Raw genomic sequence first — 19,577 nt, forward strand, 5'->3', positions numbered from 1 at the left:
CGAATCCTGGCTTTCCATGACATTCCTCCCCAGGGCTTAGCCTTGCTTGTCCTAGGACATTCCTGGAAATTCAGCCACGGTTGGTTTGCAAGTCCCCTGTGCCTCCCCCACACCCTGCTGAGTGCTCCATGGCTCTGGGGCCTGAGCTGGCTCCTTGTTCTCTCTCCTCCCAATTCCTTGTGACCTTGCTTCATCAGTGAGCCTCGTTCTGCAGCAGCCACTTGCTCAGGCTCTGGGCCACAGATATTTTTCTAACCTCTGTCCCCAAGGCTCTGTGCTTGGCTGTAAGATCCATTTTGGACATGCTCAGGCCCTTCTGGTGTCCGAGCCTGGGTGTGATCTCATCTCAGGAGACCTCTGCTCTGCTCACTGAGCATCATGCCCATGCAGTGAGGTGTGACAAGGAGCAGAACCCAAGGTGAGCCTGGTGACACTGAATTGTCCATCAATCTAGTGGAAACACCTGTGGAAGTGAGGGAGGTGGTTTGTTGTGAGAAAACAGCCTAATGGGCAGATGATTGATTGATTATACCAAACTGCTGCTCCTCAGAGGGTCAAATATGGTGTGAGATCCTAAATTGAAAGCAGGAGGGGCACCAAGTGGGGTTCACAAAGAGAGCTCCCAGGGCACACCTCCTTTCTTGGGGCCAGCATGCCTGCTCTAAAGGCCATGGTGATCCATTCCCAGAGGTATAGGAAGGATCAGAAGAAGGTGGTGCTGTCATAGGGGCAGAGGTGGGCTGACACCGCCTCCAAGGGGCTTGTATTTCAGGAGGTGAGAGAGACACCTAAACAAATCATGACAACACAGGTATTAAAGGCCCTAGAAAGATGTTTTCAGAGTGCAGGTGTGGGACTCAAAGCAGCCTAGCAGCTCTCTCTTGATCCGTGAATCTCCAACTCTTGAAACCTTTTCAGCCCTCAGGTGGTGAAAGCCCATGGGTTGCAAAACCAGTTTTCAGGAATCTCCTTTCTAGGGCAGCTTCAACACATGGGAGTGGTTGGTACTCAGCAAAAAATCTAGCAACAGTTATCACCTCTGGAGAGGGAACTGGCAGCTGGAGGACAGGAGTAGAAGGAGAGGCTTTCCTGTCTTGAACTTTTGAATTCTAAACCTCCATTACTTATCCATAAGTATAAATTTACTTGGAAATATAGCCAAGAATTACCAAAAACATTTCTTAAAATGTCAGTTGGAGGACCGTAAAAGGAAAGGCAGTGTTACATAAAGGAGAAGCTGAATGAGAAGACAGACTCTGGGTGCCCTGCAGGATTGTCAAGGGAAGCCAGCATTTGCAGGCACATGTGTATCCTGGGGTGAAAACCAAACCAGATGAAATAAATTCATGCTGTTTTCACACAGACATTGCAGGTCCACAGGACTCCCGCTTTGAGAGCAGACTTTAAAACTTGAAACTCTTCTCACTCAGAGCAGCTCCTAAAGTAACCTTTACAACTAAAATTTTTCTCACCCATGTAGACAATTTGGGAAGGGTATGATTGGCCATTTTTCAAGATGAATAGTCTGTGGCGCTGCGGGTCCACACGGCTCTGAAGGCAATCCAGGCTCTGTTATCTGCTCCCCATCTCGATTTAGCAATCATATAAGTGATCGAGACTAACGAAACTGTAGGGGAGGAAGACTTTTCCTCTGCCTAATGTGGGTTCATCTGGCCGGAGAACAAATTAAATTCACATGAGACAGCATAGCAAGAGAAAATTAAACAAAGCTTTATGAGGACCATGGCCCGGGGCCTTTCTTCCCAAAGGAAGAAAGGGCACCGAAGAAGTGGGGTGCACAGAGTGGTTATATACCCCCAAACAGGATGTTTCAATATGATTGAAATGTCCCTCCCACAATAGTCACAAGATTGCCCTGTCAGCACAGTGCTTGATGGACACAGCAGGTAGTGGGTCTGCTATCTCAGAGGGTATAGCAGGAGGCAATTCTATTGTCTGGAGCTGGGTGGTCACTGGTGAGTGCAGCAATCAGTTCCTAGCCTAAGGAAAGATGCTTAATCCTTAAAGAAATGCCAACGTTGGGAGGGGGAGTATGGGAGATTACCACACAAGTACAGTAAACAAAATGCAGATGTAAGTCCTTGCCTTTGGCATTGATTAAGAGTTTCTAGAGACAAGGTCATCTCCTTTCTTCTTTCTGGTACAGAGAGGGAGGCACCTTTTACAGATAGAGATTTACCTTACAAATGTAAATGTCTCCTAACAAAGGGCAAGTTCCATTCCTCAGAGCCTCCTTCCCTGTCCCAGTTTATCAAAAGCAATCAGCCTCAAATAATCCTCATGCCAAAGAGACATATCTCGGGGTGGCCAATTCCAGTCCCCACAAAAGTCAATCTGTGAAAACACCTAGGGCTATGTTTTCCAGTCTTTTTTGAACACTTTCTTACAGTAAGGAATAGATTTTTACATTGCAACCCAGTATACATGTTCATACACATTCACACACACACACATACATGTGAAATACATTTTCATAAAATTATACTTCTTTTAATTATGTGGGATAGACTAAATTTTCTTTTCTGTTCTTTCCTATTTGATATATATATATATATTTTGGTGAGGAGATTGGCTCTGAGCTAACATCCGTTGGCAATCCTCTTTTTTTGCTTGAGGGAGATTAGCCCTGAGCTAACATCTGTGCCAATCTTCCTCTATTTTTTGTACATGGCATGCTTCCACAGTGTGGCCGGTGAGTGCAGTAGGTCCATGGCTGACATCCAAACCTGCAAACCCAGGCTGCCGAAGTGGAGCATGCAGAACTTTTTAACCACTCGGCCACAGGGCCCGCCCCCAACCAATCTTCCTCTTTTTGCTTGAGGAAGATTGTCTCTGAGCCAACATCTGTGCCAATCTTCCCCTACCTTGCATGTGGGACACCACCACAGCATGGCCTGATGAGTGGTCTGCAGGTCCATGCCCAGCATCCAAACCTGTGAACCCCAGGCTGCCAAAGCAGAGCATGTGAACTTAACCACTATGCCACTGGGCTGGCCCCCCATTTGATGTTTTTTAATGCTGATAACACTTTACTAGATTGATGTTATGGCTCATAGTTCAGAAAATCCCGAGCTGGAACATGTACATGTATACTGTAGGGGTCTGGAATTGGCCACCCCAAGATACGTCTCTTTGGCATGATGATTATTTGAGGCTAGTTACTTTGCAGACAGGAAAGAAACTGAAAAGTAGAATTTACTTACCCTTTGTAAGAGACATTTACATTGTAAAGGAACTCTCCATCTGTAAAGATATCTCTAGAAACTCTTAATCAATGGGGAAGGCAAGGACTTAAGTCTGCATTTGTTTATTGTGCTTGTCTGGTAACTTCCTGTAACTGACTTCCCTCCCCCTCCCAACGTTGGCATTTCCTTCAGGATTAAGCATCTTTCCTTAGGCTAGGAACTGATTGCTGCACTCACCAGTGACCACCCAGCTCCAGACAATAGAATTGCCTCCTGCTATACCCTCCGAGATAGCAGACCCACTATCTGCTGTGTCCATCAAGCGCTGCGCTGACAGGGCAATCTTGTGACTATCGTGGGAGGGACATTTCAATCATATGTGAAATATCCTGTTTGGGGGTATATAGCCACTCTGTGCACCCCACTTCTTCGGTGCCCTTTCTTCCTTTGGGAAGAAAGGCCCCGGGCCATGATTCCTCATAATGCTTTGTTTAATTTTCTCTTGCTATGCTGTCTCATGTGAATTTAATTTGTTCTCCGGCTAGACGAACCCACATTTAGGTAGAGGAAAAGTCTTCCTCCCTACAATACTGATTCATGATATGAGGCATATTTCTTTCTTTTTTTTTTTTTTTTAAGATTTTATTTTTTCCTTTTTCTCCCCAAAGCCCCTCCAGTACATAGTTGTATATTCTTTGTTGTGGGTCCTTCTAGTTGTGGTATGTGGGACACTGCCTCAGCATGGTTTGATGAGCAGTGCCATGTCCGTGCCCAGGATTTGAACCAACGAAACACTGGACCGCCTGCAGCGGAGCGTGTGAACTTAACCACTCGGCCACAGGGCCAGCCCCATGAGGCATATTTCATTAGGCCATGTCCCAAATATTAAATTTGATTTTGTCATCAAGATCTCTTTTTTCCAAGATCTCTTCTATTTTTTGTTTACATTTGAGAGACTCAGTCTTAGAAATATTACAAAATAAAAACTCAGACTCTCAATTCTTTAGTGATTAAGAATGCAAGAGAAAAATATTTTGTCTTGACTTTCTCTTTTTTTGTGAGGAAGAGTGTCCCTGAGTAACATCTGTGCCAATCTTCCTCTATTTTGTATGTGGGACACTGTCGCAGTATGGCTTGATGAGCTGTGTGTAGGTCTGCACCTGGGATCTGAACCTGTGAACCCTGGGCCGCTAAAGTGGACAGTGCAAACTTAACCAATATGCCACCAGGCCAGCTCCTGACCTTTCATCTTACTTATTGAATAAACTGGATTGCTTGCTTGATGAGATTCCCATGGTACGGATTTTGTTAATTAGATCCCATGGTCTATATTAGCATGCTCTCTGTCATCTGTATTTCTTATAAATTGGTAGTTAGATTTAAAGTTTTGATCAGATTCAGATTTAATTTTTTTGGCAAGAGTACTCTGTAGATGATATTGTGTTCTATAGGGTAGCATAGAAAATGTCTATTGTCTGTGTGTGCGTATGTGTGTGCATGTGTGTACATATGTAGGGGTGTGTGTGTGTGTGTGTGAGGTTAGCAGCCACTGATGCTCAATGCCTACATCTCTTAACTCATTGGGAGTTACAATATGATGATATTCTAATTCAGTCATTCTTTCTCCATTTATTAGTTTTAATATGTCTATTAAGAGAAACTTCTCCTGCTATTTGGTTACCTAGTGATTCAATTCAGGCAGACAAATGTCTGATTCTTTCCTTTTATTTACATTTCTCAAAATAATATTTTGCTTCCTTATCATCCTCCAAAGTTGATCAAATAGGGTTTTTAAAAAATGTTTTAAAGCCAAAGATTTAAATGTATTTGATGCATTTCAATTGATCACAATTATTATCCTTATTGATGCTCCAATTATTCCTTCTTTGCCATTGAGTGCCTGCTGAATCCCTTTGACATGACCATGATGGTCATTTGTAGCTTTCTTATTTTCTATTATGATAAGATGGTCCATACTCATTTTGTATCTTTCCTGTCTCAGACCTGGAATTAGCCATTTCTTCAAGAAGCCATGGTTCCTTTTAATAGTGAATATATTTCAGGATCACAATATTGGCACTAGACATGTTCATTGATACTGGATTGACCATTTTTTTTCTTGGTCTTTTCAGTGAACAGACCAAGGGAATTTTTTAAGGATGGAATACCTCATAAGTTAATAAAGATATTTCTCTATTTCAAGTTCTGCATTGCAGAGTTTTAAGTTAACTCTTCTTGTCTTTGTATCACCTTTCTTCCTCAATAAGAACTCTGCTTCTCAATAAAAGCAGGGATGATAGAATTATACTACCTAATCACTCACTTGCTCTTCATATATTTCACACAGCGGTCTCACTGTCAGTAAAGTTCTGTTAAATATTTCAGCCTGGTCTCAAAGATGCTGTATGGAAGTAAGAGAGAGATGTTCTTCTAATAGAGTAGTGAAAAGTTAGAAACAGATTTTCTTGTCTTCCTGTAGCCAGTATGTTGGCAGCATCCTGAGATTCAAGGAAAACGTTTAGAACTATAGAAGTGGCCAGCAGCAAGGCTTGTGACAGCCCATGAAAGAAAAAAGAAGTTGGTCTGGAATTGGGTGACATAGGAGATGAGACAAAACCTGTCATCTACTCCCTGGAAACTTTTTATTATATGGGTGAAGGCTCTTGAGCCAGGAAACATCTGTGTTACAGTTGGAATAAGGATCTAACCAATGCTTTAGGTATTTGCCAAACAACCTCAGGCATATCTCATTTAGTCCTGATAATCCTGTGGGATTGAGGCAGAAGTACATATCCCTGTTTGCCACTTTACTCCTTACAAAGCACTTTCACTTATATTCTCTCATTCGAGGGTCACATTCTATCACAAGAATAGTAAAAGGTTATAGTAAAAGGTTTTATTCCCTGACAATAAAATCAATCTAACATATTTATTTCTGTGAACAGAATATCTGGTTTCATATTTCCAAGCCTCTGCCTACCTGGTTTTCTGTGACAAAATCTTTTTTCCTGGCCTATTTCCCATCTGAACTCCTATTCGGTCTCCAAAGCTTGGTACAGCTCTGTTTTTGCTCCCTTCCTCTGAGCCAGGGTGTGAATTCAAGCAGCACAAGCCTGGAGAAAGGAGTTTTTTGGACGGCGTGTGGGGCACAACAAGCTCAGTCTTCAATTCTCTTCTTAGGGTTTTCTCCTCTCTCCCAAGGAAGAAACAAAACATGTCCTTCCAATTCTCAAAGCCTTAGTCTTCCTTAGCTAATTTTCTTCCCTCTCTTTGAAGGAGGGAGGATGCTGCTTTTTGTCTGATGTAGGACAAAGGGTGGGAAATCTCTTTAGATTTTGCTTCAAGGCGCATTTGCGTATTTTTAGTAAGATCGCAGTGAGCTGCGTTGTTCCTATAAATCTAAATTACGGGGATGACTGGAAGTTTGTACCTCTTACTCCCTTCACCTATTTTGCCCTCCCCCCATCCCCCTCCCCTCTGGCAACCACCAAGTTGTTCTCTGCATCTGTGAGTCTGTTTCTGTTTTGTTTTGTTTGTTCATTTGTTTTTTTTTAGATTCCACATATGAGTGAAATCATACAGTATCTTTCTTTCTTTGTCTGGCTTATTTCACTTAGCAATACACGCTCTAGATCACAGCATAGGGAACATAGTCAATAATTTTATAATAACTTTGATGACAGATGGTTATTAGTCTTATCAGGGTGATCATTTTGTAATGTGAATAAATGTTGAATCACTATATTGTACACCTGAAACTAATACTATTTTGTATGTCAACTACACTTCAGTTAAATAAAAAGTAAATAAATTACAGGGATAAGCCCTAAAATGATCTGCTTTTTGAAGCGGGGCAGACAGCAAAGCTGTGGTGGACATATTCCTGGAGCTACTAAGGACTTTTTACAATAGGCTTCACTTTGAGGAAGACAGAGGAAGAAGAGAGCACCTCCATTCAAGACATCCCATCCTCCTGTGGGGCTCCTCATCCACCCAGAGGCAGGAAAGACAGCCAAGGAAGAGTCGGGAGCTCCATGTTGGGACCCAGGAGAGGCTGCTCAGGTTGCCTCCTCTCAAAGGGGACATAGTATCTAAGGCTTTGGAGAGAAGGCCACCTCCAGCCTGTCAGATTAATGGCATGTACTCTCTATGGCTGATTGATTACCACCTCTCTTTTAAAATAATCAACTTTATTGATGTATAACTTACATATATTAAAGTGCCCTCATTTAAAATGTGCATCTCCATGAGTTTTGACAAGTGTATACACTTGTGTAACCATCACCCAGTGAAGGTATAGAACACTCCCATTATCCAAAAAACTCCCTTGTGCCCCTTTGCCCAAGTTGGGTCAGTGCCCCACCACACTCCTGGCCCAAGGCAACCACTGATTTGCTTTTGCTTTTTTTTCTTTTATTATCCCTGTGAAATGTGATAGTTGATTCCAAGCAAATTGAGAGAGAACTGTTGGGTCAGGGCCAGAAAGGAAAGATACATGCCACTGAGGCCAGTGTAGGGATGGCAGTGGTGACCAATGAGAGATGCTCAAGGAAAGTGAATTCTGAGAGATCGGAGTTGGTGGTGTTACTGGCTCTCAGTTAATATCAGCCCTGATATTAGTTCCCCTACAGTGACCCCAGCATATACGGGGTTAAAACCAAAAGCATACATCCCCTTCCCCTGCTTCTTTAGCTACCCTCACATGTAAATATCTGTTTCTTTAACCTTTGACTCCCTGAACTTTACAACCAAATAGAAGTTACAAATTGTTAAAGCGCAGGTGGCCTGGTGGTCGGCTCACACTAAAGTTTTAGCTAGTCATGCATCCTTGCAGTCTACCACAGGGAACCTGATGTCTAGAGAATACCAAAGAGCTGAGGCTTCCCAGACTTCAACTCTTCAGCTCCCTGACACTAGAATCCACCACCCATCATGAAGGCAAGACAGCCAAGGATGCCCACCTGCAATCATCCTGTCTTACCATTCCCCCCTCCCTGAAAGCAGCCTCTCAAGGCCAAATGCAGGCTGGTGGGAAAACGCCAGCCAGCAAGGCTCTATGCCTCCTTCCCCTACCTAAAACCCCAAATAAAAATCCCTACCCATTTCTTAACAGGCAGCTAGCAATTTTTTGAGGCACTAGCTGTTGCTTGCTCCCTTTGCCAGGAAAAGTAAAGCCTTTCCTTTCCACTCAAGACTCTGTTCTCATTATTTGCCTTGGCATCGGGTTCAGAGACCAAACTTCCAGTTACAGTGGGTCTAGCTGGGCCTTCCTAGGTGGAGATGCTCCCTCCTTTGGCAGCCTTGGAGAAGTGGCTCCACTTGCCAAGATCTGTGGTCTTTTTAGGTCTGCATATTTGGATGATGGTAGAAGGATCAACCCTGATGGAGTGCATATATTGGAGGCACTCTTTTGGGGAAGCCCAGTTCCAAATGAGTAAGAGATTAAGGTTAGGAATCTAACCAGGAATTCTGAATCTTGCTTAGGTGCCAGTGGGCCTTAGGTCTGAGCTTCTTTAAGTCATGATTATATTGGAACTTAGACCATATTAGTGTGTCAAATCTAGGTCAGGGTCAATAGCTGGAGTTCAAGAAAAGGTACAGGGCTGCAATCAGTATGCAATCACGCAACACAAACTGGGAAGGCACAGACTTCCAGAGAATTCAGGTGAGTGATTGGCAAAGGCTGGACAGGCAGTAATGTGGAAGCCAATGGAACTTGGAAGGATGGGCACAGTAGCCTTTAATCAAGTCATTTAAACATCAAAAGGAGGGAGGGATTAGGAGTCTTGCAAAGTAGTCAAAGCAACTCTCTAGTGGTGGGGTGGCATTTCAAACTTAAATCAAGACCTACTGGAGACAACCACATCACTGTTCTCAACAAATATATGGTCAATATAGCAGATGCTATGGGTGCCCACCCACACCTCCTTAGCATTTATCATTTCCATGAATTAAGATTTCCAATTGTCAGCAGCTGCCACTCTTTACCTGAGGACACTCTGTGGCTGCTGGAGCCTAATCTACAAGGGGATGCTGTAGATACTGGAGAATTACCTAAAGCATCCCCTCTGCAACTGTGTTTTCCAAATGGAGAAGGGTAATAACATTTCCTGTCCCACATGTTCTTCTTACGGTGTGAATTTGACACTTCCACCATTGAAAAGTGGAGTCTAAGTCCTCTTCCCTTGAAATTGGGCAGGGTTTTAGGACTGTTTCAACCAACAGCACAATGGAAGCAATGCTATGTAACTTCTGAGGCTCTAAGAGGATCTAAAGGTCATAAAAGGCTAGAAAGCTTCTACCTTGCTTACTGGACTACTTTCCCTTGAACTCTTCCAGCTATCATGTAAGCAGTCTGGCTGCCTTGAGGACGCCATGTTGTGAGGAAGCCCAAACTAGCCCATGGCAGATGATCAATGGAGAGCCGTGAGACTATATAAAGAGAGAGAGTAAGCGATGTTGGCCCAGCCCCTAGCTGACCCACTGCCCTCTGCTATTCCATCTCTAGCCACCATTTGACATTAACTATATGAGACAGCCTGGGCCAAAATAGCCCAGCCAAGTCCTTCTTAAGTTCCTAATCAACAGAAATGTGAGAGATGATGGTTGTTGCTGTTTTAAAGTCCCTAAGTTTAGGGTGATTTGTTATACAGCAATAGATAACCAGAACACTGACAACCCCTTATCATTCATATTATCCACTATTAGGACTTGGTGTATGAATTTTCCATCTCCTTCTCCCACTGGGTGGGGTAACTTTGAACCATACACATTTTTTCGTTACAATTACTACAGTGAGGGCTGGCCCGGTGGTGCAGCAGTTAAGTTCGCATGTTCCGCTTCGGCAGTTCAGGGTTCGCTGGTTTGGATCCCGGGTGTGGACATGGCACTGCTTGGCAAGCCATGCTGTGGTAGGCATCCCACATATAAAGTAGAGGAAGATGGGCATGAATGTTAGTTCAGGGCCAGTCTTCCTCAGTAAAAAGAGGAGGATTGGCGGCAGATGTTAGCACAGGGCTAATCTTCCTCAAAAAAAACCAATTACCGCAGTGATAACTTTTTGGTTGCCATCCCTTCTCTGCTTCACTTTCTCACTCTCCTCTGGTGTTTCCTGGGATCATCTCCCCAATAAACTACTTGTAGTTAGATTTCTACTCTGGATCTGGCTCTGAAGGAACCTAAATTATGATTGTTTCCAATATGAGCATTTCTCATTGAAGTCTGGAGACTTTATCTCTGGTTAGTAACTACCTCACTCATTCCCTGAAACAGAGGTTTAAAACATTGGCTATTCTTCTAAGGTCCATTCCTCTCCACCTCTCATTTCACACTAAGCACACGATCCCCCTATACTTCACAGAGAAAATGAAGGCTGCCAGGAAAGGGTTCCTCCAGCTTTCTTCTCCTCTTCTCATTCTGCTCAATTTTTCTCCATCAGCTGCCTCTACCCTAGATGCCCCTCTCCTGTTAGTGGCAGAAGGGATGTCCCTCTGCCTGTTTAGGTCTGATTTCTCTATCTCCACTCTGGGCTCCCTTCTCTTGTGCCTCCTCAGAGACCTAAGCTGACCCCCTAACCACCTCCTCTCTTGGACCTTATCTTCTTTATCGGCCCACTCCCATCAATACTTAAACATGCTCAAGTCATCTCCATATAAAAAACTCACCCACAAAACTCCTTCACTTTTGACCTTACCTTTCCTCTAGCTACTGCCCTCTCTTCCCTTCCCAGCAGGGTTTCTTAAACATATGTGTCTACATTTGTTGAGTTTCTACTTCCTCCTCTCCAATTCACGCCGTGCCTATCCCAAGGTAAACTGTCCCAGAGACAGCACTGAAACTGCAACTCTTACCAAAACCACCCAGTTCAGATCCCATAGCTTAGTGCACCAGAACCCTGCGTTCGGCTTCCTGTCCCTGTGCCGCAGGCCCACATGGACACTTTCCTCCAGTCACTGAGGATTACTTATATTCCTCCAACAGGTTGCTCTGCTTCATGTCTTTGTATCTTTGTACATGCTGTTCCCTCTGCTTAAATTCTCTTCTTCTGCCCCAAATTTGTCTAACAATTCCCATTCTGGCAATTCCTACTCAGCCTTTAAAAATGGTATAAATTACCATCTCTTCAGGGAAGCTATCTTCCCCATACTTAGAGGCCTTTTCTCTATCTTCCCATAGCCCTAGGACATGATAAATGTCCAGTGAGAATCTGAATTAAGTATGGGCAGTACCAAGTAAGGATCTCAGGTACCAACACTCATACAGATTCTGGGTGTCCTTCTGCCTCCATCAGCAAACCTCTTCCAGGAAAGATCCTCTCTTATTAATGTGTCCATTCCAAGCCAGCAAGCAGATATGTCTGGTGGGAGGCAGCAGGAGAGGGCAGAAATATGGGGCATGTCTTGATAACTCTTCCTGGATTGGATTGCTAGGACTCCTATAACAAAGTGCCACAGACTGGGTGGCTGAAACAATAGAAATGCATTTTCTCACAATTCTGGAGACTGGAAGTTCCAGATCAAGGTGTTGGCAGGATTGCTTTCTTCTAAGACCTCTCTCCTTGGTTTGTACATGACCACCTATTTCTGGCCTTTTCACATGGTCTTCCCTCTGTATGTATTTGTGTTCTCATCTCCTCTTCTTGTAAGAACACCAGTCATTTCAGATTAGGGCTCACCTATATGACCTTAAATACCTCTTTAAAGGCCCCATCTCCAAATGCAGTCACATTCTAAGGAACTAGGGGTTAGGACTTCGACATATGAATTTTGGGGAACATGATTCAGCCATAATACCCCCCTAATATGGAGAACCCATGCTCCTCAACGTTATTTCCTGAAAACATCAACTCAGGTGTCAACTTTGAGAGAAAGAACTTCCAGGCCCTGGGGACACTGACTTGTGTCATGGACTTTGTTTTCTTAACCTTGCTCTCTATTTAAGGCCAGTACTAGAAGGTTAATAGGTTAAAGTCAGAAAGCAATCTATTCCTTCATAGCTGTTATATGATCTCTTTGCAGCTGCTCTAGAGACCAAACTCCATCTAGGAGGTTTCCAGGGCTGAGGGATGTGTGGAGGCTGATTACTGGCAGAATGAAGGAAATGACTGTAGTCAGCTTCCAGAGATATGATGCTGCCGATCTGCTAGTTGGGAGCACTGGGTTTGGCAACAGGGTTTGCAGGAAGAGCTGACTCATGCAACCATCAGCATCTACCCAAAGCATCCTTAACACTGGTGTTTGCAGTATCTCTGGGTTCTGAGAGGAGCTAACAAGGATAGAGAAATGAAGCCACTTCTGAGGGAAGCATCACAGTGTGAGCCTCTCTGCTGGGACTCAGTGCTGCGGGAGGTCTCTGAGCCTTCCCACTCTAAAGAGGTTCTGTCTGAGGCTGGGGCCACTCCCTATTCATATGTGACCTTAGTTGAGGGACAGGAAACTATATAACCTCTTCAAAGACTTAGAACAGTTTGGACAGGAAGGAGAGGTGGAAAGTGCTCAGAGAAGCATAAAGCAGTCCTATTTTAGTTTTTGGTGGCCCTTGTTTCCCTCAAATCAGGAGATACTTTCTTATTTACTTGCTGCTAGTCTTCATTAATTTATGGGAGTCATCGTGATAATAAGACATAGACCACAGAATATTTACATTGGAAGGGGCTTAAAGATCTAGTCCAGTCTGTTTCATTTTGCATGAGGGGAGAAGAGAGAACTAACATTTATTGAGTTAGATGTTTTACATAAGTTATAAATCCTACAAGATGGTTATTATCCCCATTTTATAGATAAGGAAATGCCATTCAGGAAAACTAAGCAACTGGCCTAAGTTACAAGATAAGTGCCAGGACTGGAACTACAACAAAGTTTCCTGACTCCTAGGCTACTTGTCTTTGGGAATAATTCTCTAACTCAAATCCGACGAGGTGGTCTCTCCCAATTTTAATGGCCCAATCTGTGTCCACTGTAGAAGATCATCTAATTTGAAAAATTCAGACTGACACTGCTCAGGATATTTTTGAAGGTAACATAAGGTAAACCAAAAGCTTTTCATTACTCAGCCCTGCTGGACCCCAACTTGACTGGTGGGATGCTAAATCCAGTAGAACCGGACACATGCCTTGCTCAGATTCCACTGAACGTAGAACTTAGAGGAGGAACCCACTTTCTAGGGGTGTGGAGTTGCTGAGTAGAGAAAGACCTGCAATCAGGGTCAACTGGGAGAGAAGAAAATCCACATTTGTTTCTAACAATGAAAATTGAGACCTTTTGAAAGAAAAGAGGGACTAGGGAAAGAGAAAGGACGACAGATTGTGGAATGTGGAGGAAAGAAGATGCAAAGAGAGCTTTTCAGGGCATTATGATGTAAGAGAGCCTGGGGAACAGAAACAGAGCCCTTATGCAAAAGTGTCACTTGGGAGAAAGGGAGCACTCTGGTTGTCAACCTGAGCCACCTTGTGGCCACCTTATCACTTCCCACCAAATGCTCCACCCTCTATCATGCCCTTTATATTTCCTGTTACCCTTACACCTTTAAAAGTCAACATCACTTGAGTTGTGGCCACAAGCAATGCTTAATTCCAGGGGTGGGTCTCAGGGCACTGACTTCTTTGGCCTCTCCTTGGCAGCACTGAAGGATTTGATGGTGGAATACTGAGAGCTATGGGTGAGAGAGATGGGGAAAAGAGGAGGTTCTTATGTATTTTTTTCCTCTGCTGCTGCTGCTAATACAGTCATAGAGGAATGATCCTCGGCAAATTCCATCATCGATGGATGAGGATTCATATTCCTCCTTGTACTGTAGTAGAAATGAAAACAGAGTCTGATCCTTTTACTGAATTTTAAGCAAAAGCTTGTTTGTTTAATTAGTATTCTGGACACCAAGTATAGCCTAATGGCAAGACAGAAACAAGTAAGTCTAAGAAGCTATGCCCCAGTCTCCTTACCCAAAGAACGATTCTGTCAGAGACACTTACAGGGAGGCAAACTGCTTTGGATTTGGGGTTATAGTTTTACAATACCAATAGTTAATACCTATTTAGCACTTCCAAATGCCAGATTCCATTCTAAGCACTTTATATTATTAACTCATTTAATCTCCACAACAACCCTGTGAAGTTGGTACCCTTCTATCTCCCTTTTATAGACAAGGACACTGAGGCTGAGTAATTTGTCTAGGGTCACCCGGATAGTAGGTGCCAGAGCTGGGATCTGAACCTGGAAGTTTGTGCTCGTCACCCCCAGCCTGCACTGTCTCCCCCATGCCTACATTCTCTTTAGAACGTTGAGTGCAGATCTGCCTGTGGACTCTGCATCTTCCTGTGTGCATCCTACTACTTCTAGAGTAGACTGCCTCCAGACCTGCTTCCCCTGACCAGGCGCTTTTGAGAGAAGGCTTTCACTTCAGCTTTTTGTTCTCCCACTACCTCTTTTCCAAACACTCAGACTATACCAATTGAGGAAAAAATGGGAACGTCCAGAATATTTGACATTTAAAAAAATGATGGAAGAGCAAGGAGTTGGGGAAGGCAATTCCTATTTAGTTCTTTCCTCCCTAAGGCTTAGCATGCAGAGAGCCATTTAGACAGATATAAGGTGAAATCAAAGAAGACATACCAACCTGCCCAGGTGAGGGGAGTGATGCTGAGATCTTAAGTGCAATACATCTCAGATCTAGATGTTAACAGTCTTGCTTGTATGCTCAAATGGCTTGAAATCCTGCAATATAATTCATCTAAATACTAGAGGATAGAGTGACTTAAAACATGAGTAGAGTGGATCAGCTGTATGAAAAGGGAAAGGAAGAGTCAGGAAACAGCAGAAGCTAAACAGTTGCCGCTTAAGTTGCTAGAAAATCAAAGAGAGCCAGCCTGCTGTTTCCAGCACCCTTCACTCTGTTATACAATTTCAGAGCTCTACGAAGAACAAGATGCTAGACTCCTAATGAAGATAGAGCCCCGCTCTTAAAATTCAAAAATGAAACAAGAGAAACTCTTAAGGGGCAAATGGAGTATTGACTGGGCAGAGCTGCTCAAGGAAGTGAAAATTAATTATAGTAAAGCTGGTTTGTTTCATAAGACAGAACAAGAAGGAAAGCAGCATTGGTATATCTCCGTAATGGAAAAGAGAGACCATTCCTTTCATTAATAACATTCCTGGAAAAGTAACTCTATATATAGTAAGCTCAGAATTACAACATCCTCTGTGGAAACCAGAAACAAGCTTGGAAAAGAAGTAAAAAACAGTATAATGAGGTGAGCTGTGGGAAGTGACTTCAGTGGAATGCAGTCAAAGCCTTTGGGAGAACAAGGGAGAGTCAGCCAGGCACACTGTCAGAAGAGAAGGGGCAACACAAAGATTTGTAAAGTACAAAGATGTCACACATATAGGGCTTTGAAAACCATCATTGTTATACCTCTCAGAACAGGCATGCTTTCAGAAAAAGGACAAAGTCTGTGCAGCTTTGAAGCACAATTCCACGTTTTATGTGGAATTGATGAAAAAAACTGAAGTGAATCTAAAATAATTCTGATAAAAGATTGAGCATATTCTGAGATTGTTCTGAAATCTTCTGACAACAGCAGCTTGCAAACTTTGAGTGTTGATTGATGAGAATTCTTCCCTAGCTATTCCCCAGGCATCCTTGTATCTTTCCTCTATGGAGTCAGGCCTCTGGGCCTATGAGTGGAATCAACCCTAAGATGGACAAACACACATCCTGCATTTTCCGGAGCAGGACTAATTTAAATTAACCTTAACTTTCTCCACAAGTACAGCAGCTTTTTTTCATGTATCCTGATGGCAGGTCAGAAAATAAGGTCATTCTACCCACAGAGAAGCTTAGACAATTTTCATTTTCTTCTACTTTTTCACTGGCTCAGCTGTTCTTGCTTCTTCCAGACTTTTCAAACATTTCCTTTTTCTTTCTTCTTTGCTATCTTCCATTATCTTTGTCTTTTCTTTCTTCCTGAAATCCTAGTTCCTGCTAGGAGGTCTCACTGGTCTGCAGAATGGGGCTGGCAGAATACCAATCACCTCACTGCATTCACTTTTTTGCTGACAGTATTTCTCTGGAAATTTTTTCTTTCCTCTTTAACTCATAAGCTTACTTCACTTACATACCCAAATCTCCCCTGAGCCTAACAATTACAGACTTTCATACGACCTGCTGCACCAGTGCCCTTCTAGGGGCAATCATAATCATCATCATCATAATAATTATTATTATTAGGTTGTTTTGTTTTCCCATCTCAGATAGTAAACCCTGGATTGGTGATCCAGTCACCTCCTCCAGCGGGTTGATGAGATGCTAGCAGCGGGTACCGCCAGGACCCGGCAGTGTGTGATCTCAGACAGGAGTGGCCTCCGCCGGCCCTTCCCACATCCCAGCACGCGTCCAGGGCACTCTCATTCTTTGGGTTCCAAGGAAACCGCTCTCCTCGCCACACAGGAACCCTTGACTGAGACCCTCCCCTAACTGCACCATCCGGCCTGAATCACTAATGCCTAGTTCACAAGACGAGCACAAAGTAGCTCCCCCATCCCACCTGTGTCTGTTCCCAACTCGCCCTCTCTGGGAATCTGACCACTCAGCTTCGAGCTTTATGTGGCAGCTCCTGATTGGTGGATTGCGGAGAGCACATTAGAGAGAGCTAAGCTGATTGGTCAGACCTCGCGCGCATCTATAAAGGGGTCAGAGCGGGTTGGAAACGCAATCGCCCAGGAGGGGACCGTAGCATCCGTGGCACTAACTCAGAGGCGTCCTGTTGCCTTAGTAACCGCAGAAGCTCTCCGCCCGAGGTCGCTGTCCCGCGGGGCGGCGAGCCCTGTGCCGCCCCGGGCTTGCGGGGACACAAACCCCAGTTCCTTCAGGAAATCTTTCCAGAGCGATGAGGAGAGACGGGATAGCTTCGATTGCCTCATTTCTGTCAGCAAGGGGGAGCCCTCGCTTTTAGTCTTTATCCTAAAGTACTTTTATTTGTCAACGTTAAGGTAAAAGGCCACTTGCCTTGACATGGGCGTAAGAAATACTTTTATTTTACAGGTGACTGTAATTGTTTAAAATTAGTCAACTGTGAAAACATTGGCAGTCAACCTTTCACTTCCGAACTACCTTTTCTATGAGAAAAACGTGTTCCCTGCTTGCTCTTTATATGCTTGCTAGACGCGTGTTTTGTTATCTGGGTGCCCCGTGTGTTTCTCCTCACGCAGATGACATCATGAATCCCTGCTACATTCTGAAATTTTCAGATACGTTAACAGATGCAGAAAGAGGCGCTCCGAGTGGAGTTGGCCACCGTTAGGGATGTTCTCCACCATCTCATTCCTAATCGCCTTGGTTTAAAGGTAACAGACCTGGTTTTTCTTCTCAGAGAGTGGAGGGTACTGATGGAGAAGACTAGGAAGAAGCGGACAAAAAGGGAAAGTGGGAATATGTACCAGGCATTCTTGGATATCCTCAATGTGGACAAATTTTCCTCTCCCAAAAGTAGTTTTTTAATTTTGTTTTATGTATGTATTTTTTCTTCTTTTTTTTATTGACTTTATTTTTTTAGAGTAGTTTTAGTTTCACAGCAAAATTGAGGGTAGAGATTTCCCATATGTCCCCTTCTCTCACACATGCATGGCTTCCTCCATTATTAACATCCCTCACTAGGGTGGTACATTATTGGATGAACGTACATTGACACATTATCATCACTCAAAGTCCATCGTTTATGTTAGGGTTCACTCTTGGTGTACATTCTACGGATTTGGACAAATCATGCATGTATTTTATCAAGTAACTCAAAGCATTTGGATCTAAGTTTGTGCAATAAGCAGTTTAATAGCCAGTTGATGCCAGCTTGGTATTTAAGAGAAAGACGAAGGGGAAGGAGAAATATGACTATTCAGTGATGTACTGGTTTTCTTATGTAGCTTTGAAGGCAGTTCCAAGAGGAATTCCAAACATTTTGAGCAATATGGTGGTGTCACCTAGAAGTAGATATATAGCTTCCCACGGGGACTTCTTTGAAAAGCAATCCTAATTTGGATGTGGAAATTCTGATAATAAAAATTAATTCATCTTCCTTTTTTTCCTCTCTCTCTCTCTTCCATGTTTGTCTCATTTTCACAAAAGATTTGGGGACATGGCTGTGGGGGATCAGAATTGGCCACCCCAAAATGTGTCTCTTTGCCTTGATTATTTTTAAGAACAAAAGACTCTGAAAGAAACTTTGACCTTCCCCCTAACTGCCTAAAAGAATTTAAGATAGAAATCCTGTTCCAGAAAGGAGCTAATACCAGAAGACAACTACAGTGTAATGTAAAATAGGTGTGATAGACAGAAAGACACAAGCAAGTCCATTTTTATCAAAGTTCTGTCTCTCAGGTCACATTGGCTATAGATGGCCCAGCAAACACTTGTTTTACAAACATTTGCATTTCCATCTCCATGTAAATTGCTTTCCTCCCCTTTGAAGTCCCAAATCACTACCTCGCCCCCCCCCCCATCCTCCTTTATCTTTGGCTGAAGATGGTATTTAAGGTGGTGGCTTTGGCCAATTTGGCGAGTTACTCAGCTTTCCTGGGTTTCTCCCATGTATACATGTTATTAAACTTTGTTTGATTTTCTCCTGTTATTCTGTCTCATGTCAATTTCATTCTTAGACCAGCCAGAAGGACCTAGAAGGTAGAGGAATTATCTTTCTCTTCTACATGCTTTAATAGATTCATGTCATTTAAAGCTGCTTTGAAATGTGAAAATATATAACTGTGGAGTGTATTACTATTATTTTAGGCATTGCCAAATTTATTACCAAAATTCTTAGTCATCACTGACTACATCCTGTGGTATTCCGATTAAAACAGGCTATAGGTGTGTTACTGAAAAATTATGTAGGCCAAAATTGAAAATGTTGAACAAAATATTTTCCTGTTGACTTTGAATTGTAATTTGGGACAGATTTTTAAAAATCTTTATTTCTGCTACCTTGAAATTAGTAGGGATTCCTAATTCTCTAGGCTTTTCTACCACCTGTGTTGTTAATGCAATGCATAAATTGAACCACATTTGATTGCCAGGATTTTGGTTTTGTTTGATCAAAAACAGTCAAGTCTTGACAATTTCATACGATTCAACCTAATATATGAATAGGAAAAATTTTACTTAAAAATATTTTACAAGTTAATTCTTTTTTGATATAAATGATCACCTCCTAATGGATTGATTTTATACGTTAAGATTTTATATATTGGGTTTACTTACAGCAGGACCTATTTAAAACTTACCAGACTTTTCTGTTTTGCACATGTGTGGTATGATATTCTGACTAGAAATTCAGGAATTTAAGGGCAACTAGAAACCTTTCAGTACATGTCTTTCGCAGCATTAACCACA

At 42.9% G+C, this 19,577-nt stretch overlaps 1 long non-coding RNA gene across 3 annotated transcripts in view; it reads left to right on the forward strand.

Annotated features, from left to right (window-relative positions):
• The first annotated feature begins 16,882 nt into the window (after positions 1-16,882).
• LOC102150260 (uncharacterized) overlaps positions 16,883-19,577 on the forward strand; it is a 65,373-nt gene continuing 62,678 nt past the window's right edge. For 2 of the 3 annotated variants that reach the window (XR_011438596.1, XR_002807961.2), the window contains exon 1: positions 16,970-17,188. This is a non-coding gene — a long non-coding RNA (uncharacterized lncRNA). Of the gene's footprint in view, positions 17,189-19,577 lie in introns of all 3 variants that reach the window. The other variant, XR_011438595.1, reaches the window with a different exon arrangement.

Source organism: Equus caballus, chromosome 5 (genome assembly GCF_041296265.1).
Source record: "Equus caballus isolate H_3958 breed thoroughbred chromosome 5, TB-T2T, whole genome shotgun sequence".
Classification (NCBI taxonomy): domain Eukaryota; kingdom Metazoa; phylum Chordata; class Mammalia; order Perissodactyla; family Equidae; genus Equus; species Equus caballus.